Source organism: Lynx canadensis, chromosome C2 (genome assembly GCF_007474595.2).
Source record: "Lynx canadensis isolate LIC74 chromosome C2, mLynCan4.pri.v2, whole genome shotgun sequence".
NCBI lineage: Eukaryota > Metazoa > Chordata > Mammalia > Carnivora > Felidae > Lynx > Lynx canadensis.
The window spans coordinates 74,501,063-74,526,718 of record NC_044311.2 but is presented as its reverse complement, the minus strand read 5'-3'; positions in this window follow the sequence as shown (position 1 = coordinate 74,526,718).

Below are 25,656 nucleotides of genomic sequence, written 5' to 3'. Positions count from 1 at the left end.
GCCTGTATAAATTCAGCAGGAGCTCAAAGATCTGAGGAGAACCACGTTCATGTTATTTGTCAGAAGTATGGAAGCAGCATCCTGGAGACCCATGTGTTGTGTTCCTGAATTTTCCACCACTGAGTTAAGGCCACTTACACTCTGCTAGCCTATATGAAACACCCAGTGAACATTCAGGTATCAAGAGTAAATTTCTATCAGCAATGGGTTTATGTCAGTTTTGCTATCACCCTCTCCATATTCAGGGATAAAAACCCAGAAACAGAACCAAGCAGGAGTTTACCTTGAGTGGGAAACCTGTCTAAAACATTGTTATTAATTATTCATGTTGGCTGAGGCTGTTTCCTTACAATATTTTTTTGTAGACATAAAAAAATTAATTGCTCTGGCCTTTTCTCTGTGATTTCCTGATGTCTTGGCATGCCAATGCCTGAGAAAACTTAACCCACAGAATGAGTAATACTCTGTAGCTAGGAACTGGTATTTCAATTGCCCAAGGTTGTGGAAATCTTCCTGCAACATGGGAGTCAGCTCCTTAGAAAGCAAGCAAGCAAACAAGCCTGCCGTTCTGTGCTGAAAAAACCCCTCCCTCTTTAAGGATTGTAATTTGCCTTCCTTTAACACAACATGATATTGTAGTTATTATTTCCTGAGCCTTAGACGTTAGTTCAATAGGGCACAGTGATTCTTGGGTTTATGTAGTGCCTTCCTAAGAGTGCAACATTTTCATATTTATTATCATAATGTGTGCCTGTATGTGTGCGTGTGTGTGTGCGTGTGTGTGTATAAGAGAGAGAGAAAGAGAGAGACAGAGAAAGAGAGAGAGAGAGAGAGAGAGAGAGAGAGCAAGCCCTGATTAGAGAAATGTTTTCATATTGAAAGATAGCAGATCTGAGGCATCAGGAACTGCCAGCAAACCTGTGAGGGGCAGAAGAAGAAACCAGAGTCGTATTTTTATAGATTCATGTACTTAGTGCAACCTTCCAAGAAAAACACTGAAGTCTGGGCATAAAGACTGCATGGCACTTAGTAGGTGCACTCAATATATGTCAGTTCCATTCTTCCCCTGCAGGGACCTAATCGTGTTTACCACACACTTGACATTTCCATAACAACTAAACTTGGTGCTATCACATAAAAGTCATACTTCTTTCTCTGTAGTTGTTTATTAAGTTTATTTTGATCCCAATGAAATCACTAGGAACCCTCCGGTACCATTTATCTAAATATGGTTCTAGCTCATACGGCTTCTCCTATGTTCTCTCTCTCATTTTTGTACCTGGGTATAACTTAATCTTCTGCCTTTTTGTTTTCTTTCTGCTTAAGTGAAAAACGAGAATGCCCAGATTGCTCCAGGACACACCTGTGCACTGTTGCAGAGCGGCTGATCTTGAGGGAAGGCTGGTTTTGCCACACAGGTGGTGACTGGGCGGCCTCAACAAGCCTCCAAATAAAGAAGGGGGAAAAACAAAGCCAGTGTGTGTGGAGGTGGGGGCTGGGATGGAGGAAGAAAATACCTTTGATGGGGTATTTAGCAGATGTTGCTTAATTACTCTGAGTACCAAAATGTAATTAGAAAGCCAAATACATGTCCTGGAGAAGTAGAATTTTAACACGTGTGCATGTACACATGGACCCACTCTGCCAGGCGCACATTTTCTTTCTACATTTTCTACATTTTCTTTCTCAGGTAGTTCCTCTTCCTGGACATCATGATAGAAAATTAAAGATTGAGAGACTCCATCCAGTTAACCCCCACGCACTGCGGGAGCCACAGTTCAGAGAGAGATTGCCCCTAAACGTACCTGACTTTTCACTGGGGTTGAATCGCTTCTTTTTTCTCAACACCGAATGAAATCTGTCCCAACTTTGACACCACACACTGAAGAAGAACTGAACATAGCATACAGCTATTATTGGCATTTTAGGTGCTAGTGCAGCAGGCAAAATGAGGGGTCTAGATTTTGGAGTTCTGGAACACAAGCTGAAATGCTTGTCAGGTTGTTTTTCGTTGTACAGCAATGGGACTTTGGATGGCTTGGATTAGAATGGAGATAAATGAGTCATTTAATATTTTTGCTTTCTACTTCCTGTCTAGAGCACAGAGCATGCCCAACCCATTCTTTTTTCCTTTCAGAATTAGTATTAGCATTAGGAGGCTTGTCAACTCTTTGTTCTCTTTTAGCCATTTTCCAAAATTTTTTTGGTCTCACCTTCTTCATTTACAAAATGGGAATGATTCTTGCATGTTGTGATAAATGAATAGTAGTCAATAAAAGAGGCACTTTGAATCTGTAAAATACCATGTGAAGTATTTTAACCTTAAAAAATTAGACTTCAATACAATATTAATGAAATAGTTATTTGAAGATAGTCAGTCATTTGAAGATATTCTGATAAAGAAATGCACCTGAAAGAGTAATGACATTGTATTTGATAATTATCTATCAGAATGGTAAACATAAATATCAATCATAAGTAGTGTTTGTGAGAATGTGGGTATGTTGAATCAACTCTTCTGTGAGGTATACCATCAGTATATTTCAAAATGAAAAATGATCATACCTTTTGATGAAGTGACCCCTCTTTTAGAAATTTATTCTCAGGAGAAAGTCAGAAAGGTATTTACAGATATATTCATAAGTTTGTTCATCTCAGCTTCATTAATAAGATTGAAAGTGGGGAATAAGATACATGCCCACGAATAGGAAATTATTAAATGGATTGTGATATACCCCCGAATAGAATAAACACTCTGTTCAAAAGGGGGACGTAACTCTGCTGATATGGAAAGATACCTAGAATATATTGCTAAGCGGAAAGTAAATTATAGAACTATATGTTTATTATCCATTTGGATGGATTTGCTTATCTTTATACCTATATTTATATTAAATACATGAAGAATATTTTTGTCTATAGTAGTCTTTGGAACAGGAGGTAATTGGAAAGGACCTTCACTTTGTACTTTATACACTTTTGACATGCTTAAACTTTTTTTTTTTTTTATAATGAATGGTGTTATGCTGTATAATCAGCCAAGACAATAACAGTAAAGAAGAAAAAAGAACCCAAGGGGCACTGAAATGAAAAAAAACTCTGAATTCTACTGCTTCAGCTAATTTCTCTCATTTGTAATATGACCATTGAATTGGATACACTGAACCTCTGATCAACTAAGAAGGTCCACGGGCCTAGGCTATTTACAATGGACTAAAGAAATAGTAAAAGATAAACAAGTATGAGATAAACAGTACGAAGATACGATATAAATTGGTGGGGACTGCCATAAATAACACACTAATCTATTTAATGAAATAATATATGACAGGCACCCGATGGGCTTGTGAATTGAATATCATGTGAAAATAAGGTCGTTGAATTTAGCGAAAGTGATAGGGGCCACGGCCGGGGGGTGATAGGCACTGCATTCAATGCTGTGGGAAGCGTGATTCTCTCTCCAACCTCTTTTCTTTCCGAGAGACCCAGTGGTGGGCATTAGAGACTTTCAGTCTACTTTGCCTTTATTTTGGACTGAGACCTAGATGTTATCATGTAAAAATATCCCTGCTAATGCATATTAAGATGTGACATGCTTCCTTTTTCTATTTTGTATGCCTTTGTATCATTAACCTGAGAGGGGAAAACAAAGCAAAACAAAAAAAACAAAACAAAACAAAAAAAAGAGAACCCATATCCCGATGTGTAACTAAAAACCTCCCGGTGGGATTTGTTTAGTGTGAGAGAGTGATTAGTAATTTTTAGTGATTAGTAATTTTCTCCCTCAGGTGGTTTTTCTGCATTCCTGTAGAGATCGTGTACACAACAGGGCTGCCAAGTGAGAAGAAAAGGCTCAGGCAGAAAATATCACGCTTTAGAAAACAGTATGTGTGCGTGCGCGCGCATGTGTGCGTGTGTGTTTTAAACAACTATTTTAGTTACTTTGACAAATAAAGTGCTTTGATTTGGAATCATTGCTTTCATGTCTTATATAATCTCTGGTCTTGCGAAAAGTTCCATTATGCAACAATTTTATACAAGGGAATTATATCTGTGTTCCTATCCTCTCACAACCCTGTCTCCCTCACATCCTTTCTATCCCCCCATTGGGTTTTGGAAAGCAAACCAGTTCTAAAAATCTTAGCTTAACAACGCCTCAGGGCTTTATTTGCAAGTTGTTTTTTTCTTTTTTTTTTTTTTTTTAGGGCCCACTGTGGAAATCATAGGATTGAAACAGAAGGAATTTGGCTTTTTCAATTAAAACAAAACAAAACAAAACAAAAGACTGCAGAGGTCCACAATGAGAGTTCCATGAAGGAGGGCCATGTTTTAGTGTCTCGCCAGGTCAACCCTATCTGCTTCCCAATAAAGTGGGCATTCACATGAACGCATGCACCCAGACAGATGGATTGCTAGCCAGAGTATGTGGTTGTTTTTCTTCTTGTCACTCCCTGAGGACTGAAGTCATGCAGCACAATGACGAAGCAACCCGTGTGGCCTCAGGACTCTCCCATTGAAACCTTTCATAATTTTATTTTTGCATATGCATGGACACATATATTGAGCCCAGTGACTTCATTAGTAGCAACTGCTAGTTCCTCAGAATGTTGTTGCTCTATGAGCCCAAGAAAATGATAGGTGGTTTCTAAGACTAAAGTTGGCACTTAGGACATAAATGAAATAAGCTTTAAAGTTGAGAGTGAAGGCACTTACGCAGACAAAATTGAATAATTTGCCAACCAACCTTACCAAATTGATGGCTTTCAGTCATGTCCCCCATCATCATCGTCATCATCATCATCATGAGCAGCAACAACATATAGCTACTGCCTTTCACAGTTGTAAGTGCTTTCTCATGCACTTATATTTTTCATCATGGCAGTTCTTTGAGGTTGAGGAAGGTGTTTATCTTCTCACCATTTTAGATCTGAAGATGCTGAGGCTCTGAAGCCACGTGTTTAGCATCAGAGCAAGGAAGAGAATCTAGACTTTCTAATTCCAAGCTCTGTACTCTTCCTGAAGCACCTCAGGGGTGGCTCTGGGAGTGGGACACCAAACACTCTAACTCTGTGCTGGGATCCTTGCCTGCCTTGAATTCCGATCTTGAGGATAGACTGAGGTTACTTTAGAATTCAAGTGATGACTTTGAACAGATAGATTAGTCATTCTGCAAGTTCAGTGTAAAAATCCAAGAAAACATGATTTCCCCCCTCTTTTGTAAATTGGCTGCATCATGGTACAAGGAGGTGTTCTGACAAGCCTGAGGCATCACCTTGTGAGGTCCTCCCAGATACCGCTTCAGGTTACCTGCTCCATGCAGTGGGTGAACCACTCCCCAGTCCTATCTCCATGGATACAAACAGAACTTGCTCACATTCTCTGAATGTGAATGGCAATCCCAGATTGGCTGTTCTTCAGAACTTGCTCACATTCTCCAAATGTGAATGGCAATCCCAGATTGGCTGTCCTAAGCCACTCAGGGCAGCAAGAAGCATTTCAATGTTCAACATGTTAAATGAATGAAAAATACAGGTGAGTGAGACTGACTCATGGCTGGGGAAGAGGCAGAGGTGGATGGCTTTCCATTGTCCTGGCAGGAGACCATGCATGGGCTAAAATGCATCCCCCTTCCCATCCTGGCCATCACCCGTTGGTACACCAGGATTGTAAGCTGTTGTGTACTGTGGAGAGAAGAAAGGGAGCTGGGGTGGGGTAGGGGCTCAGAACAAAAGGTGGAGACAGGGAGCATTTAGAAGTTCCAGAAGACAAGGCAGAGGGAAGGACAGAGAGAGAGGATCCTGAGCAGACTCTGCACTGTCAACACAGAGCCCAATGTGGGGCTCATACTCACAAACTGTGAGAACCTGACCTGAGCTGAAACCAAGAGTCGGCTGCTCAACTGACTGAGCCACCCAGGTGCTCCTGCCTGCACTGACTTCAGATGGAATCATTTTCAGGTAGCCTGTTTCAAAAATTCTCAGCTTTCCGGGACACCTGCTTGGCTCAGTAGGTTAAGCATCCAACTTTGGCTCAGGTCATGATCTCACGGTTCATGAATTCAAGCCCTGCATTGGGCTCTGTGCTGACAGCTCAGAGCTTGGAGCCTGCTTCGGATTCTGTGTCTCCCTCTCTCTCTGCCCCTCCCCTGCTCATGCTTTGTCTCTCTCTGTCTCTCAAAAATAAATAAACATTAAAAAAAATTCTCAGCTTTCCATTTAGTCACAATGAAACCCCAAATGATTCTGGAAAAAATGTAGGCCCTTTTAGAAAACTATTTGTGAGACAAATTATTTTTGTAACAATATGAGACCCCACACGTATGGTGGTGATTTTACCAAAATTTTAGTTCTCGTACTCCTGGCTAAAGGAGTAAAAAATTTGCTTTTGGGGGGCTACTTGGCTATGTCTATCAGAATTAAAGGGTACCTGGGTAGCGAAGTCGGTTAAGCATCTAACTCTTGATGTCAGCTCAAGTCTTCAGGTCTTGATCTCAGGGTTGTTAGTTTGAGCCCTGCATTGGGCTCCATGTTGAGCATGGGGTCTACTTAAAAAAAAAGTATTATTAAAATTTAAAAAAGTATAAACACGTTGATCTAGTAATTTTAGTTTTAGAAATCTAACTTACAGAAATCTGTGCCTATAATTATGAAGATGCTTAATGCCACATTATTTGTGATTATAAAAAACAGAAGTCATTGTAAATTTATTAACAAGGAAATTGGTAAATGAACTATGATGTGTCCACACAAAAGAATGCTATTCATCAAAATACTCTTCATTCAAAGGGAATCATGGAAATCAGGATTTATTTTTACATTTAATATGCAAGAAGCTGAATAATTTACATAGTATGATCACATTCTTTAAGATATATATGTGTATATATATGCAAATATATGTGTATATGTATATAATATATATAATATATATATAATATACACACACACGTATTTTCTACTTGTGTATACTTATGTATATGTATTCATATTTGTGGATATATACATAGGCAAAAGTCTAGAAAGACACACACCAAATAGTTAAGAATGCATATCCACAAAGAGAAGAAATGGAACAGGATGATTATATAAGTAGCTGCTCATCTACTGCTCTGATATCTTCTCTTTCCTTCTGCCATTTTGGGCCAGGTATCTTACAGGAAGATTAAATGAAATAATAGTTAACTTAGTTCTGTATTTATTAGCATTTGTGTCTATGCCTCTTTTCTCTCTGATGGCCTTGAGTGTGTGTGTGTGTGTGTGTGTGTGTGTGTGTGTGTGTGTGTGTGTTTGTATTTGTGGGGGAACTGAATCATTGGGAAACTATTGGTGAATTTGAGCTTGTGGGTTACTGTCAGAGTTCCTATATCTCTTTTTTTCTTGCTTCCCATGATCACTGACCATAAATAGTATGTACTACCAGGGTTAGATGAAAGATATTTATAAATGTGAGTAATGTATAATTTCCTGGGGCTTTATGTTAGCATGCAGGTGACTTCTTTCTCAGATTCGAAGAAAACCTTGAACAAAATGACAAGAAAGATGCAGGTTGTTTGGTGCCCTCCCTTCCAGTGCCCATGCTCTCTTGTTATATTGAATGGCACACTTCTTTTTGAGAAGACAGTAGGTATGAATGAATGTCAGGTCCATCAGTCACCAACTATGTAAACTTGGGCCACTCATTTAGTCTTCCAAAGTTTAGTTTTCTCCTAAGTAACACAATAGTATCCATCTAGTAGGGTTTTTGTGAGGGTGAAGTCAGATACCATGTGTGAAAATGTCTAGTACACGCTGTAGATGCTCAATGACTATTTTCTTCCTTCTGATTCTTATTTTAAGGATTCTCTCAAATACGCTGTTGAGCTTTGCTGTTGTCAGAGCATTTTAATCTTCACTAGCTCCCTGTGGTTTCGGAACAGCTGCAGTTATGTCGCCTCTTTCCCAGCTGCCACCACGATTCTGTTTCCCTTGTTTGCTCTCCATTCTTCTCTCCTTAAGCGCTTCCTCTTGCCTTCGGCTCTTCCTCCTAATTTTCATTTCCACTTAGTTTTCATCTTTTTTTAATTCCCTACCTTCATACCTTCTACTTCTCCATTCAATTCCTGAGACCACTGTGGGGGAAAGGCATGTGGTTCAGAGAGAGAGAGAAAGAAACAGAGTGTATTAAGAGAATAAAACCAACTGTTCCTCCTTCACACTTGAGCCACACTGGGTTTCTCTCACTTCTCTAAGTGGTGCTTCATCATACCTCCGTGTCTTTGCACATGCTGTTCCTTCTTTACTTTTCCTGACTTTACCTGGCTAAATTCCACCTGTGCTTCAAGTCTCAGATGCATTATCTTCTGGGATCCTGGTCCTGGGCTCCAATATAGTAGGTCAGCTGCTCTTGCTCCCTGTGCTTATAGTGCTCCGTAGACTGTAATTGCTCATAGAACAGTCTTTCTTTCTTGTTCCAATACCAGCTTGCACACACAAGTTGTTCCTTGTTTATTTTCACGTTTCTAGTGCTTGGCTCAATGCTTAGCACTTAGCAGATGCTTATCGAATGGAGCTGTAACTTGACGTGTTCATCATGAAGATATCTATTTGGGAGAGCCGACCTGTTTTTCTCAAGCTGAAGTGTACTCTGGGACCTCTGTCCTGGTCTTATACTAAAACTAGTCCACAATTTTGAGTGCCCCTCATAAAAGCAAGACAAAATTTCACATACTATCTGTGTCTATTTTATTGGAATAAATTTCCAAACTCTCCCTTAAGCCTGGGAGTTAAGTCTCCAAATAAACTTTTCAGCTTTTCAACCTTGATGAACCTAATGATACAGTCACACAAACTTTGTCAGCATCTTTTACCGTCTTGTTCCTGCTCATGCTGTTTCTTCACTTTGCAGAGTTGTCCCCATTCTTTGACTATTGAAAGTCTTTTTATCCCTGGTTCTTATTTGGTAAGAACCAAATAATGGTTCTTACTTCCTGGAGTTATTGTGAAAATTAAGTAAGATAAATTGCATAAATGCATATTACAGTGGTTGCCATAGAAGTAATCACTCCATAAAGATTAGCTATTAGCATCTTTTCTTAACCAGACTTTAAGCTCAGAGAAGGTGGGATCCATGTTTACATTAATTATATCTGTACCCTAAGCATCCAGCGTAAATGGTCTAAATGACCACTGAACAGTGTGGACCACGTAGTAAATGTGGCATGCTACCTCCAGGCAAAGCCAATTACCAGGTGTGGTGGGTTTATTCACATGAATTATTATTTTTTTTTTAATTTTTTTTTTCAACGTTTATTTATTTCTGGGACAGAGAGAGACAGAGCATGAACGGGGGAGGGGCAGAGAGAGAGGGAGACACAGAATCGGAAACAGGCTCCAGGCTCCGAGCCATCAGCCCAGAGCCTGACGCGGGGCTCGAACTCACGGACTGCGAGATCGTGACCTGGCTGAAGTCGGACGCTTAACCGACTGCGCCACCCAGGCGCCCCTCACATGAATTATTAAAAACAACTCTAGTTGTTTAGACACCTAGGTATGACCTAAAAGATTTTCTGGGAATCACTAATAAGTGATTGGCTAAATATGCCTAGAGGCTACAAAAGCACAAACAATATGTAAATTGTTAGCCAAAGTTCTTTGAAATTGGAAAATGTTAAGGTGAGAACAATGAGAGGAGATTTCGTGTTTGATCTGGTCCAGTTCACTGAGACCTTATAAAAAAATCAACTTCAGAAATCCTGCTTCCTCCCATTCTCCTTCACTAGTGGTACAGTTTCAAACCAATTGTTAACAGCAAAAAATCAAATACTCTGTGTTTTGCGTGTTGAATTCTTTTAGATGAAGTCTGAAATGGTCAACTATTTTAACTAAATTGAACAGAATGCTAGATAGATCTTTTTGAAATATAAAATAGTTTTATTTTGACAAACAGTCCACGTAAAATATGGACTGTTTTGAATGTAAGGATAGTACTTTGGCAGTATATTCATACATGAATGCAAATGTCAGTACTTGCAGAGTAGTCTATAACCCAGTCTGTAGTATTTTGGGATAAAGTTCTCCATTGCTTCTAGGTACGATTACACATGGTCTTTCCAGTAATTCTTTTCTTCCCCTCCTTCAACATTCCTTTTCCTTTTCCCATTCCCCTTTTCCAAGAGTGATAGATAATCTCACAACACCAGACTTTGAAAGGAGAAGCATTAAAGATTCAATTTTGAATGACACGGTCTTTCTTAACATTAGCTTTCATTTCTAACAATAAGAAAAACCCTTGGGTTTAAGATGATCAGCACAACTGGCACACCAAACAAATAAAAATCAACAGCAAATAAGAAGTGACTCCAAGTCCTCTGAGACCAAGTGGTAGTGTCTCCCTGAGCTGACCATCTGGACAGTTAGGAGCCATAATGATTTCATCAGCTGCTATGACAAACCAGAAGAAGCAGGTGAGCCCTCTGTTCCTTTATGCACTGGAGGTTATGGGACAGATGGGTCTCAGACCTGTCGGCATTGACATGGCTCTGGAAATCTCAAGTTATTCCTGTTCTAGAGACTGTGGAAGGTGTTAACTCAATTTGTGTAGAGAAATGACCATTTCTTCTAAAGGCTGAGGTCATTCTCATCTTCTCTGAGACGTCAAAAATGTCTGTGAGGCTCCTGAGACCTTGCTCTTTCCCAAGGCTCTGGATTCCCAGAGAAACCTAGAGCCTTCTCTACAACACAGCTGCCTCCTATTTAGGCCACCATTATTGACCAATCACCTTCTCATGCCCAGGAAAGTAATCTCAACACCATTGAATAGGTCCCAGCTTATCCTTTTTCTAGCTACGCTCTTTCTTTGTTTCTTTAGTGGAGTACTGGTACATATGTAGTGTAGTTTTCACTGTCTCCCTATAACCTCTGAGAAAGCAAGTTGACATTAATGGCAACAACTCACATTTTAGTGGCTAATTTCCCGTCTTCTTACATAACATATATCTTTCGACCCTCTGTTCAAAGTCTCTCTCAGTTCTTTCTGGTATTATTCAGTTGTTCCCAGTCACTTCATAGGGGCTTCCATGAGCTCATGACTCATTCTATCTAGTTCTGTTCTAGATCCTCCTTTGATGCCCGTGGGCATCAAATCCAAATTTGTGAAGCTGAGTCAGAGTGACTCCTCATTTTCTGCCAATCTCCATGAGGGTGTGATTTTTCTCTAGTACACTCCAAGGCTGCAAACCTGTAAGATGTCAAAATGGCACCACACTTAGCTTTCACTCCACTAGAACCACAGTGGCTCACGTAGTAATTAGGTGAAAGCTCCTTTTTCCCTTTGTTACTCAGTTATGATAAAAAAAAAAAAAAAGCACTCTCTGTGCACCAATGTTTCACAAAATCCTCATGAAAATAACTTTTTTTGTGTGTTCTGATTGAAGCCCTGTTTTTCACAAGGCTCACAGATGATATTTTGACCTGGGTAAAGAAAAACAGTCTGCTCTGTATCTTTCCTTGTTTTGTTCTACATGTCTATACCAAACTCTTCTTTACAGACGTTTGGCTTTTGCTTGTGTGTTTATATTTTGGGGGCATTCCTCCTCTCTTTTAAGGAGATTGCCCAGAATTCCACAGAATGCTTTCAGAACCTGGTTACCTGGCCATATATAGTTGTAAGGGAAACTGAGAAAATGTGGCCTTTTATTCCATGTGTTAATGTACCTAGCTAAAAATCAGTATTCTGTTAAAAAAAAAAGGAGTAGGAGAATGCATTTGGTACAGAAAACCAGCAGTCTCTGCTATAGGTTTTAACCCACTTTTCCAGTTTTTCCCCCTACCACTCATCCCTTTTGTACACTTGTATGGAAGACACCCAGTTTGTTCATTGGTTTGGACACAGAAGTGTCCTTACTCACCATGTTCCCTTCTTTGAAATACCTCTGGACTCCTTTTCTTGCTCTGGAGTTTGTATCCATTGAGGCTCAGATTGGAGTTTTCCTCCTACATAAAGTATGGTGATTACATTTCTTCTAGATTTCAATGTTCTTGTCTATACCATTCATGGCTACTTTTATCTTTTAAATTTATACTCAATGCTTTCCTTGTAAGCCTGTCAGTGCAAGGGCTGATAGGTTTTCTGAAGCAAAGAAGTGAGGACAATGTCTTGCTGAAAGCCAGTGCTTGGCAATTACTTATTTTTGTTGTTACGATAACCTAGGCTAAGGTTTGATGAAGTGCATTAGGGGTTGTGTAAGTGTTCCAGCCTGAGAATAGTTGAGTCAAGTCATGGGATTGTGCTATGTCTATACCTTTCTTCTGAAAGTAAAAATAATACTAGGAGCATTAGTTCATCACAGGGATAAGAAGCAGGATTAAGGGGTTTCAAAAATTATTGTAACCTTCCTCCAAGAATTAAACTCTCCAATTGTTGGATTACATCAGTTTGGGGATAATATATTTATTTTTTATTATTTTTAGAATTGGTAATACATTCACATTTTGAATATAAAACAGAAAATCTTCATAAAGACTCTTTCCCTTACCAGCCCTTCATCCAAACAACTCTATATCTCTGATAGGCAACTATTATTGATTTCTTAATATACTATGAAAGATATTAAAAAAAATTTTAATATTTATTTTTGAGAGAGGGGGAGAGACAGAACATGAGTGGAGCAGGGGCAGAAAGAGAGGGAGATACAGAATCGGAAGCAGGCTCCAGCTCTGAGCTGTAAGCACAGAGCCTGATGCGGGGCTTGAATCCACAAACAATGAGATCATGACCTGAGCTGAAGTCGGATGCTTAACCGACTGAGCCACCCAGGTGCCCCAAAGATATTTTTTAATGCAAATCAAAGCCATACAAATATCTATTCCTTTTCTGACTCATCCCCCCCCATCACAAAATACTGTACATACTTTACTTTTACTCAGTATAACTTAGAAATGTTCCTTATCAATACAACAATCATCTCTTAATTCCTTTTTGACAGTTGCATGGTGTTCCATTATGTGGACATACCATAATTTATTTAATCAGCCCCCTGTTAACTAACATTTAGGTATTGGCAAATTTTTTCCCATTACAACAATCTGCAGGGAATATCCTTGTACTTAATTCATTTTGCATTTGTATATCTGCAGCATAAACTCCTAAAAGTAGAATGGGATGTGTATTTGAAGCTTTGATAGATATTGCCAGATAGCCCTCCGTGAGAATCCCACCAATGTATATTCTCACCAGCAACATATAAAAGTGTCATTTTTATGCAGTTTTGCCAGAATAGTTTATTATAAAACCTCTGAAATTTTGCCAATCTGTTAGGTGGATTAGGTGGAGGAAAAAACTCCAACTTCATCTAGTTTTAATTTGCATTTTTAGACCATGAGTCAGGTTGGGCATCTATTTTTTCTACTTATTTAAGAACCATATCTATTTCCTTTTCTGTGAATACTCTGTATCTTCGTGAACTTTGTAATTGGATAAATGACCTTTCATTCACTCTTAGTGGATTGATAGGTACTATTTATATATGTGAGAGATTGGTAGGTACTATTTATATATGTGAGAGATTAGTCATTTGTCTATGTTCCAAACTGCAAATATTTTTGCCTAGCTGTCATTTGGTTTTCAGTTGGCTTATTTTTTTCCTTAAAAAAGTTTTTTGATTCTTACAGAGTGAATCTTACCAATTTTCAACGGTTTCTGGATTTTGTGTGAGCTACAGACTTTCAACACACAATATTATAAAATAACTCTCTCAAATTTTTCTTTATTTATTTTACACTTAAATAGTGAATGTATTTGAAATCTCAAGCTTCCTTTTAAACCATTTCAAACAAATATGTCCTTGAGATAGGGTTGTTAAGTTTTACAAATGAAAATACAAATGCCCCATTAAATTTGAATTTCAGATAAACAGCGATTCATTTTTTAGTACAAGTGTGTCCCATGAAATATTGGGAGATTTATTTGGGACTGACTTAAAATAAATAGTGACTCATTATTTATCTGAAATTCAAATTTAACTGAGCATCCTGTATTTTACCTAGTTTGGGAGCCACTAGTCTATCTGCTTAGACATTTTAGATCGATTCTCAATTTAGGCTATGTCAGGGCCCCGTTCCTCTCCCTCATTTTCCATTTAAAAGTTTAATAGTATCATATAATGTCTGCATCCATCTCTTACAGGTTCTGAAGTTTGTGCACACAGTTGCTATTAGACAAACTGAAATAAATTAACTTACTCACTTATGAGTGAATACCTAGTTCCCTTCTGGTATTCCAAAGTGTGCTACAAGAAAATCATATTCTGGAGCAGGGAGAAACAACTACCTGGTGGCAGTGGAGAGTTAGTTCCTTGTTTGTTTTGTTCTAATGAAACAATTGAATTCCTAAGAATTTTCAGTTACCAAAATGATCGTCTCAATTATTGTTTCAAAGGTTAGAGGCCAGAGTATCAGATTTATATAAAATAAAATAATAAAACTAATATTTTTTTACAGGAGAATAAATAATAATATTTTAAAAATATAAGCATATTCTGTTCGATTATATTGGTCAAAACCAAAACTGATGCCTCTTTTCACTGCTTTTGAAAACACCCAGTAAGGAGTTTTATCTCCCTTAGCACTCCCATTATGATTAACAAAGCACAATGTTGAGATAATACTGCCCTTGCCTCCATAGGATTGTACACAAACCACAGCCATCATGATAAAGACACGTATCACTGAGGCAGCCAGGTCCCTGTTATGTTACAACCAGCGGAGGACAGTATACTTACCTCTGTCTAACTTACTTGATTGCCTTTCATTAATCCACTAATTCGTTCATTCAACAAATATTTCTTGAGTGCCTACTAACTTGTAGGTACCGTACTAGTGCTAGGTTGAACAAAACCGTCGTAAACCCTGTCTTCGTGGGGCGTTGCAGTGGTGTGCTAGAGCCGGCTCCTGGAAAGCCCATTGTTACATTTTCAGGAACTCCGTGAGCCTTATAATCAGCACTCGTGAGAGTATTTATACACGAAAATTGGCAAACACTACAAATCAGGGCTTTCTTTGTTGTTTCTTTTTCTCCTTCATTGCCCCTTTTATTTAAACAGAGAGCTGGTTGTTAAACCCTGACCAGCACACCAGTGAGTTTACACAGATGCCCCCTGTCTGAGTCTTCCTTCCTGCCTTTCTACCACCACACAGGGCCCCACAGCACCAGTACACCTTGCTTTTCACAAGAAAATGGCTTCTGGAATGCTGTGAAGGAATCAAATTATTATATTATAGGTGACACGTGTTATAGGTTGTTGGCTATCTAAAGAAACCCAAAGTGGAACTTTGAAAAGATTTTTGCGATGTTAAAAGAAATCATTAGTTTATATTTAGCGATGTAAGATGAGGACAATAATAACACTTCCCTCATAGGGTTGTCGTGTGGATTAAATGAGTTAATATGTATAAGGCATTTAGGGACATGCCTGGCACAGTGTAACATAGAGTAAGCATCATACAAGTCAAGGTCCACCATGTTCTTATGATGCATGATGTATCCAGATACATTTTCTTTGTGGTACTAATAATATGAAAGTGGGAAGCTTTAGCTACATCTCTTTACTCCATTCAGTCAGCTAAAATGACCTCTTTAATTTAAAAAGATCCGTAAAGGATTTTAGATCTGGAATTGTAACTGCTGGAAAAAAGGCAGAACATCATGTCCTTGGAGCCAGGAGAAATGCTTCTTTTTGCTATCTGGCAACATTAGGGCTTTTTATGAAAAAAATCATACTTTTTCCTGTCTTAGTGCTTCCTTAGCTTTCTTTCCTAAGTGAGTTAGGGCTCTCTGAGTATGTCACATGTGATTATGTAAGAAGAGCTCAGAAGGGAGAGGAGACCAGACAGCCTCTGATGAACTCTACTAAAGATGGGATTTTGAAACCGAGAGTCTCACCTCTGGAAGGATTCCCCAGTTTTTACAAAGATAGAGAATATACTTTATTCCTGATTTATTTCTTGATTTTTATACACTAGAAGAGTTTTCTCTCCCCATTGAAGGTCATTTCTCACATGAAGATCCTCTATGGATTTGGTTAGATTTATGCCCAACTTGTTGCTATTGCTTTGTTCTTCCTCTTTTTAGTACTCTTGTAAATGGTATTGTGTCATAATTTCCTATTCAAGTTGCTTATCGCCAGTGTGTGGGAAAGCAGTGACTTTTGTATACTGATATTATTTCCTGCAACCTTGCTAAAATCACTTATTAGTTCCAGGATTTTTTTGTAGATTCTTCAGAGTTCTCCACATGAACAATCATGCCACCTGCAAATAAAGGCAGTTAAATTCTTTCTTTCTGATCAGTACACCTTTTATTTTTCTGGTCTTATTGTATTAGCTAGGACTTCAAATAGGAGCGATGAGAGAGGATATCTTTGCAGCGTAACTGATCTTCAGAGCAAAGTGTTGTGTCTGTAAACATTGAGCTATAGGTTTTTCATGTAAACCCTTTTCAAAGGTGATGTGCGTTCCCTTCCAGTTCTCATTTTTGGAGACCCACAGAATATAAATGGTTCGTTTGAATCTAATCTAGTGAGAGGTCTGATGTGTGGTCATTCCTCTCAGGGCAAGAGTGGTTTGGAAGTGGTAGAAGGAAAGGACATTCCACCCTTGATTCCTGTGATGATTAGTCCCTGAGTCAGCTCTGTGCTGCCTCCGTCCTCCACCCCCTGTCATAAAACCAGGAATCTCCAGCAGCTGCATTTGGGAAAGAGTCAGCATGAGGTGGAGTGATGAACTTGCTTTTAAGTCTGAAGAGCTGCCACTTCTTATCTGTGTGACCTTGGATGAATCACAAAAACCTCATTTCTAAAGTCAGGGCCATAATTATTTTATAGAGCTGTGAAGATAAGGTTGAAATGATGTAAACTTTAAAGCACTCTACATATGTATCATTTAGATTCTAAGTTCTTGGAGGGAAGGATCTGTGTCAGTTCATTTTTGTATTCCCTAGATAGTATGGAGATGTGTAAATGCTAATAAATAAATGGGGATAAGTAAATGCTTAATATACATCTAATTGTTGTGCCATCACATATAGTTATCCCTTCAAGATCTCTTTGTTTGTCCTTGGGCTGTGTGTGTGGGGGTAGTGCAAGATAGTGGGCAAAATCATGTGACTCTCACCGTCAGGCTCTGTGACCTTGGACAAGTCACCCAAACTCCTTAACAGAAATCGGGCTGTGTGGATGACTACATGAGATGATCCAAGTAAAGGATTCTGCAAAATACTGGCTCACAGAAAACACTCAGAAAATGCTAGCTGTTATTTTTATTTGGGTAGAAACTTCATTATTGAGCTAGAGAGCTAGAGAGGGAAAACCATGGGAGTTTTGGCTTGTTTGTGGTTGTTTTTTGGTGTTTTTGGTGTTTTTTGAGGGAACTTTCTTGTTTGCTCATGGGTGGTAACAGAGAGCCAGAATGAGGGGGAAAAAGTGGCCAAAAGCTGACAGCTGGCCCAAATTTCCGTTTGTGACAATTCACCAATTTTCTTCTTCTTCTGTCCACTAGGTGACACTGTTTACTCATCTATACTACTCCATTTAGCCCTTTCCACAAATCTTAATTCAAAAGTAGCATGTTTTGTTTGGGGTAGTGATGAAGGGTGGGGTGGGGGACTCAACTGGGAGAGAATATATAAATAAACTGCCAGTGACCAACCTCTGAGGTACAGTTAGGGGCCAATTGTCACCCATGGTTATTTGATTTTACGGGCTAGTTTCAAACTATTTTTTAAATTGATTTTAAGAGCAATATGCAATTAGTTTCCACTTCTAGTCCAAGAAATGAAGGAAAACATGGACCGCTCCTCTTCCCAAACCTTCACAGAAGCAAAAGATAAATAAACTGTTGTGTCTTTGAGTGTAGAGTTGAATAGATGTTCTTACAAGTCTATATTTCTGTGTTCTCCACAATAATTGGTTAATGAGGGCACAGACCACTAATAAGCAGCTGAAGCAGTTTCTAGGCTAAGTTTAAGTTGGGCCTGAAAATCTAGTAAAAATTAGTCAGTGTTGAGAAGAAACCAAATGCAATGTGTTCATTTGGATGTGGAGTTAGCAGAGGCCCCCCCTTGCCTTCCAGGTTGGTTATGGTCCCATTTCTGCATTTCTATATTGCCACAAAGTTAGAGGAAGCTGTCACTTACCTGCATATCCCCACGTTGAAATTTATGATGATTCCAAAATGGCTCATGTAACTGTTGAATAGAAAAAAAAAATTAGAAATGGATGTTCTTCCCTTGTATTTCCAGGCTGTGAGCCAGGGAAGTGTGTCAACCATATCAAGCCAAGGGTTCAAGAAATCAAAGGTTTCATCCATTTGTCTCAGAATTTAGGGTCTGTCTTTTCTGTGTATTATCACCTTTTGTCCATTATAACTCTAAAATTAATTTATTTATGCTACTTGTTATGTTTGTTTCGAGATTAATTTATTTATTTTCCCTCAGAGGTAACAACCAAAATTCTCTAACAAATATGTCCCCGTTCAGAATTTTCCTGAAGCTTTCCTGGCCTCTTGCTAATGAGCTCTAATTTTCTGTGCTTTTCTGCGTGTCTACCAGCACGCAGCACCTTGAGTTGGTGTGCAATAAACAACTAAATATAGTCACAGTGTTGGCAGCCAACTTTTGGAAGACTGTCACAAGGGCCCCTAAAACAGGAATTAGGCGGATTTAAAATGAACAGGCACTCTTTTGGGCTTGGGAAGAGAGGACATTTTCATATGTTGTGAGCAGTAGTTACCACAATGTCGTCCTGTATTTATGCCCTACTTTATTTAAACAACAGTAATAATTCTAATGATTGTTAGCAAAGCATTGCCAAATGCTCAGCACCCCTCTTTGAAACGGGGCTTTTTCCAGAACATTCTTTGTGTGGAACCAATACTGTGTAATCTGAAGTTGCATGAAGAGGTTTGGGGAGCAGAGCAGGGAACAGCAGCCTTGTTACTACACAGAACGGTCGTGGCTGAGACATGCACTTTGTTCCCTGATTCAGTGTAGAGCACCCATGACATCCGGGATTTGCTCACTCACATCTCCAGCTTGCACGATCTTCTGAGGCAGAAATGAGAGAGCAGAAAAAGGAGAAGAGGGAAAAGGGAGAGAGAAGGGGACAGTGAGAAATTCAGGGCTGGCTTCAGCGCATTTGATTTCTAACTTTGGGGCATTCTCCTAAGTAGTGAATACTAATTATACTGAGTGTGTCAAAACGTGTCCTGTTTTTGTGAATCAAACAAATGCTCCCAGGAGATAGGCGGAGGCCACCAAGCCCGTTTAGTCTGTGACCCAAGCTGAATGTAAAGCCAGGATTCTGGGGGGTGGGGGGGGGTGGATAGGCTTTGTGAGTTTATTTAATTTTATGACATGTGCCTCGCACCTTCAATGCTACCTTGACATGAATGTTGCAGGCTTTCATTTGAACAGTTAATATGCTATTAGGGATGGCTGTACCACTTTCTAGAAACATTGAGAGAAAACAAATTGTTTTGAGGGACATGGGTGGTAGTGCTTTTCTTGGCAAAAATGAGAAACAGGTCATGTTGCGTAGATGATGTTGCTCTCATCAGGAACGGCTGCAGATCTTTACCAAACTCTTGTGAGGTACTTGTGTGTGATCTACCAGTGACAGTACAACAGGGCTGCTTTTAGGAGGAAGATTTGCCATTACAGGTTACATCGGAACACTACAGGCCCTCAACGGTCCCAGGTCCCATCTGTGCCTCTTCCAGTCTTTGTGCTTCTTGCTCCCCTGGATCTCCCATGCTGACCAGATGGGACCTGGGATTTGGCTTTGCCTGTCTTCGTGGAGCCCTGTCATTCTTCCCGGGAGGCCTTCAGGGACTCTCCTCTCTGAAAGCCATCTCTTAGCAGGAGAATACCAAGAAGTTCTTCAAGAAGTTCTACCTGACTCCCTCTGTCTCTAGGCAGAGGTAATCTTCCATTTTTTTTGGAACACTGTATCTCTTTTGTGGCATTTCACTCCTACTTTAGTTGGTAGGTACCTGTGTGTGCAGCATCTTTCCTACAAAACTACAAACTCCTAGGCACTGGGGATTAGAGAATGTGCCTGTCTCCATGATCTGCACGGCATCCTATATAGACTATGTAGTCATAAATATTTTTTGAGTAAATGAGTAACATAAAGCATACACAGTCTTGCTGGACTAATTTCAATAGCTGTGTCTAAGAGCTGATCATGTAAAATAAAGTGTCAAAAATAAAGCAATTAGGAGTATATTTCTTTATGTGGGTTTTGCTTCAATGCTCTTTTTCAAACAGCTACCTTCTTTCAGATTGTGTTTGACACATAGTGGGTGCTCAGTCAACCAGCTCATAGCTGCTTGAATGCAGTATCACAGCAAATGAGCTTCTACAATCAGGCAAAGAGAGTTTTTAATCAGACTTTTTTGAATTTATGAACTGGAGAACAATCTTTCCAGGTTTACATGGAAACTGGAAAGCTTAAAAGGCAGAATGAATCATTTCCATTCTTGATGCACATGAATCTGTGGACTGTTGATGGTAAAGGATGGAAAACCTGTCTAAATGTAATATGAATGAACACTCACACTTACTGAGCACTTCTGGTATCCCAGGCACTCTGCTCATCAGTTTACATGCATCACTTCATTTGGCCTCCCAATAATTAATATATCCATTTATAGATTTAAAACACCTGGGTCTTAGAAGAGTTAAGTAAGTTGCTCAAAGACATACAGCTAGTAAGTGGCAGAACCAGGATTCAAACCCAGATTGACTAATTCCAGTGCATGTACCATTCTGCGCCTTTGTGCAAAGGTATGTCCTTCCAGAAGAGAGTGTAGTGTTTCTTGAGCAGTGTTAAAAAATAGAAGTTTTTTGTTTTCAGCCCGTACCTCTTCTCAGTGCCCTCCTTTTACAGATGAAGGAACTGACACCCAGAGAGGTTATGTCACTTATCCAGGATCACAGAGATAGTGAGAAGTGGGATTAGACCACAGATATCTAGACTCCAAGTCTAGAGGACCCTCATTTAAAGATGGTGCGTTATCCCACAGATTTGGATGTATATGAGTCTGGCTACGTTCTCTTAAACATAAGCCCTGTGTTCAGTGAAAGCCAAAGGCAGCTCGGCTGACCTGAGCTGGTGTTAGTGCTGTCTGATTTATAAAGGGTTCTGACTACCTTTCCTTTTGCTCATTGGTTAATCCAGTAGTACTCCTCTGAATCCAGCATACATGCCACTATTTATGACCAAAGCAACCAAGAGTGCCACACTTGTCCATTCACGCCCCAGAGACCAACATGCTTCCTCTTCTGTGGCTGACTCAGCTCTCTTTATGCCACAACCCCGGTGTGAAGAGCTGGCTGGGTTTGGTCGAGTGTGCTGTTTCCTCTGTGGTGCCATTTGGAGTCCTCTCTACCACTTGGGGACCACAGGTATCTAAAATATCCATGAAGGATGGTCGCTTAGGGTTCAGGCACTTCTTTAAAGATGCTGAGATTGTTGGGGCACCTGTGTAGCTCAGTCGGTTAAGTGTTGACTCTTGGTTTTGGCTCAGGTCATGATCTCACGGTTTTGTGAGTTAGAGCCCTGAGCTGGGCTCTGTGCTGGCAGTATAGAACCTGCTTGGGATCCTCTCTCCCTTTCTCTTCCCCTCCCAACTTGCACCATCTCTCTCTCTCTCTCTCTCTCTCTCTCTCTCTCTCTCTCTCTCAAATAAGTAAACTCAAAAGAAAAAGATGCTGAGATTGTGGAAGCAAAACAAAATAAACAAATAGCAATGATGGCAAACAACAACAATACAGCACCGTAGTACAGCGTCAGGAGTCAGGAAGCTGGAGGACTGGGCAGCAAAGGTTTGAGACTTGAGGGTGGGTGAGGTTTCCTTCCCAGTTAAGCAGGGGGTGGCCCTTCTTGCGCTCCACCAGGGGGTTGATAAGTGCCTAGGTTTCCGGATGTTGAGATGAGATTTGAAGTCAGAAAGACACTGTTGGTGTCAAGGGATCATGGAAAAGATACTTAGTCTGTTTGGACCTCAGTTTCTTTTATCTATAAAATGATATAAATCTTATGGGGCTGCTGTGGCCATCAGGTTAAATTGGACAAGGTAACTGAAGGCTCTTAGTAAATGCAGCACCATACAAACATCTGTTTTCCATTAATGACCAAGTGTTGCATATACATTCTGGGAGAGCAAACAAACTTAGTTATTTTTTCTATCTACATTATCTTTTAAAAGTTGGTTTTATGAGAAAGGATGATTCTGGGTAAACAGGGTATAGGTAGGGGCATTTCTCTGGTTGGGGTGAGTGGGATGCAAGGAGAAGAATGAAAAGTCAGGAGCCAGAGCATCATTTAAGGGAGGGTCTCAACAGCCAATCAATGTGAAGGCCATGGGCTGGGGATACAGATGAAGAATTTGAAGAGGTCAATCTGGGCAAACTTTTTTCATGTAACTGGCCAATAGCTGTCCTTTTGCAGGTGTCTGAGTTACCTTATGTGCTGTTAGTCACTGGGCTTTCAAGCTGCTGATACCAAACTCCTGTGGTGACCCAGCAACTTATAGATCTTGTAGTTATCAGGTCGCAGAGCCTGATATCCCAGTAGCAGGAACATGGCGGGGGAAGAGATACTGAAATAGTCTTAATCAACCTCTGTATCTTCTGATTGTGTTTCCCACACCTAGGACTTTTGTTGAGAGAGGTTATGTTGGGTTATATTTTATTATATTTTCCATTTTAAATTTCAGAGACAAGCAAACCCCCATTATCAATGTGGGCCTTGGGGTGCCTGGGTGGCTCAGTTGGTTAGGTGTTCAGGTCATGATCTCTGGGTCCATGAGTTTGAGCCCCGCATCAGGCTCTGTGCTGACAGCTCAGAGCCTGGAGCCTATTTCAGATTCTGTGTCTCCCTCTCTCTCTGCCCCTCCCCCACTCATTCCCTCTCTCAAAAATAAATAAACATAAAAAAAGTGTGCCTTTACGTATAGGACAACTCCCAATATCAAACACATGAAAACATCAGTTAATAGTAATCACTATAATATCTACCCTGTGTATTATACCTTTCTTGCCAAACTATCAAATTAGGGTTTATAACATCTTAAAATTAAAACATAACTTAAAAATTTTCTATCCTCTATACATATTTAAATCATCCTAAATACAAAGGAAATTCCCCTGTCTTTAAGAGGAGATTCCCAGGGTCCCTTGAAAACTCACTTCAATATTTTGCTACTCTTCTCACTGAGTATTTAATCCCACTGCTATCAGTTTTTCCCTAATTGAAGATAGAGACTAGCTTATTGCCATATTTCTCTGGGTGATGCTTTGTGTCATGTTCACACTTGCATTCCCAGCATTTACCACTGCCTTGAAACAAGGCAATTATGCAATTAGTGTTTATTGAATGAATGAATGGGAAAGTGCATGAATGAATGACTCTTCTAATTTACTCTATTGGTGTGTCTCCTTTTTAGTCAGAATGATTCTAGTTCTTTAATGTTTCATGAGGAATCTACCTTCTTTTGAACATCTGAACCTTTTGATTGGCTCTTTACTCAATCCTCTCAAAGTTTTTCATGTTCCTCTTTGGTCTGAAGCCCAGAATTGGAGATCAGTGAAGCTATCAGGTGAAAATGCTAAAACTCTTCCTCATTTACAGAATGGAGAAAAAAAAAAAAAAAAGAAAGAAAGAAAGAAAAAGGAAAAGAAGGAGTGGCTATAACTGTCTGAGATCTAGATTGCAGGAGGCTTTGGGCCTTGAAATGTTAGAGTTGAAAAGGATTAAGGGAATTGTTGCTAAGTGTTTTTGTTCTATTATTTTTGATTTTGTTGGTTAGTTTGTTTTGATGCAATGATGATAATGTAGTTAAGCCAAAAGTCTTTATCTCTTGGAAATACTCAAGTGTTTCCTGGTGAAATGTTATGGTGTCTAGGCTTTGCTTTAAAAAACAAAAACAAAAACACATCAGCAGTAAAGGATGGGGGGAAATTAAGGCAGGATATGAGAAGCAAGATACATTGGCAATTTTTGAGGCTAGGTTAATTATAGTGTTGTCTCTGCTTTTGTGAATGAATTTTTTTTTCATAATACAAAGAAAAATGTATGTAGACAAATGTCCTTATTCTAGATGGGAACAACCAGAATGCAGAGAGGTGAGGAGATAAACCTAGTATCACAAAGCTAGATAACAGAGCCTTGGACTACAAGGCAACTCATCTCCCACTCAGATGCTCTTTCCAGTATGCTGTGTGTTAGGTCAGCTTGTCGTACACTCCCTGTAGACATTACTCGTGTCACCATCATCCTGCTGATGATAACTTCGCCATGCAAAGCCCATTTATGATTCCAGTCTACTTCCAACCTAACTTAGTGTGCTGTGATTTAAATGAGCACAAAGATTTTCCCATTCCATGTAACAATCAAAAGAGCAAATAATGTTGATATAACTCCCTGTTCTACAGGATTCTTAGTGACTAAAATAAAACATTAACAAAGAACAAAACAGACAAACATATGTGCAAGGAATTTCAACTGATGAACAGTCACTAAACATATTTAAAGTTTTAAACAAGAAACTGCACACTGCAATAGAATCTAAGTGATGTCCTAGAAATAATTGCTAATTTAAGAGTGCAATAAAATGATAAAATGCCTTGATAGGGCTCTGGACTGCAGAGTCCCTGTGATACATCCAGCAATTTGGCAGCCATCCAAAGCTCAGTGCGGCTTCAAGTCTGGAATGTGTATTTCATCAGTAGCCAAGACCATGTCTGGAATTCACCTGGGCCCAGAAAACTCAGGGTTACATGGCTTTGCCCATATTCCTTTTGAGAAAGAAAGAGCGAGCATCTCTTTATTTGGAGGAAGGGAATGGGGGATGGGTCTAAAGAAGGGGGGGATGGAAAATTGTGTGTGTGTCAGGATGGAGGTGTGGGTGGGAGGGAGGAAATTATTGGGATGTTAGCTTGTTGGGGTGTAGCTCTAAGAAAAATTCCATGAAATGGTTGAGCAAACTGTCAGAGTGGCATAGCCCAGAATACAAGTTTGATAGTAGGAAACCTAAGTCAGGTGACTTACTCCAGGTGAGAAGTGGTGTTTCAGGGAGTGCCTAACCAGGGGGTCTGTTCAGAATGAGGGGAGACCCCATGCAAGATGTCTCTGGAAACCAGTCATGCCATAGGGTGCTGGAGGTACTAAAAGGAAATTTCTAAACTATTGTGGAATTCAAATAGCACTCGTTTTCTTGGATAGGTTTCAAAACATTTTTGGATTAGATCTAAGACATTTTCTCTGATTTGTATTTCACAAGCAAGACATAGGTATTTTGTCCAGTTTTTTTCCCAGTCAGGACTAATTGTCTTTGCCTGTAAGATGTGGATCATCAGCATAACATTGTTTTATTCCCCCATATTTTTTTATTGTATCTTCCAATTCCCAGGGCGCTATAAAACTTTTAAAGAAGTTAATGTCAAGTATGGATTTCAATATTAAATGAGCTTCTCAGTGAGGACAAGCCAGACATGAAAGCATACTTCCAAGTGAATTGTGTATTCATTTAAAGTTTAGGAAAAAAATAAAAACAAACCCTGCTCCACCTCCGCCCAGCATGTGACTCCAGGTCACCACCCTTGAAACATTGTGCTTTTGAG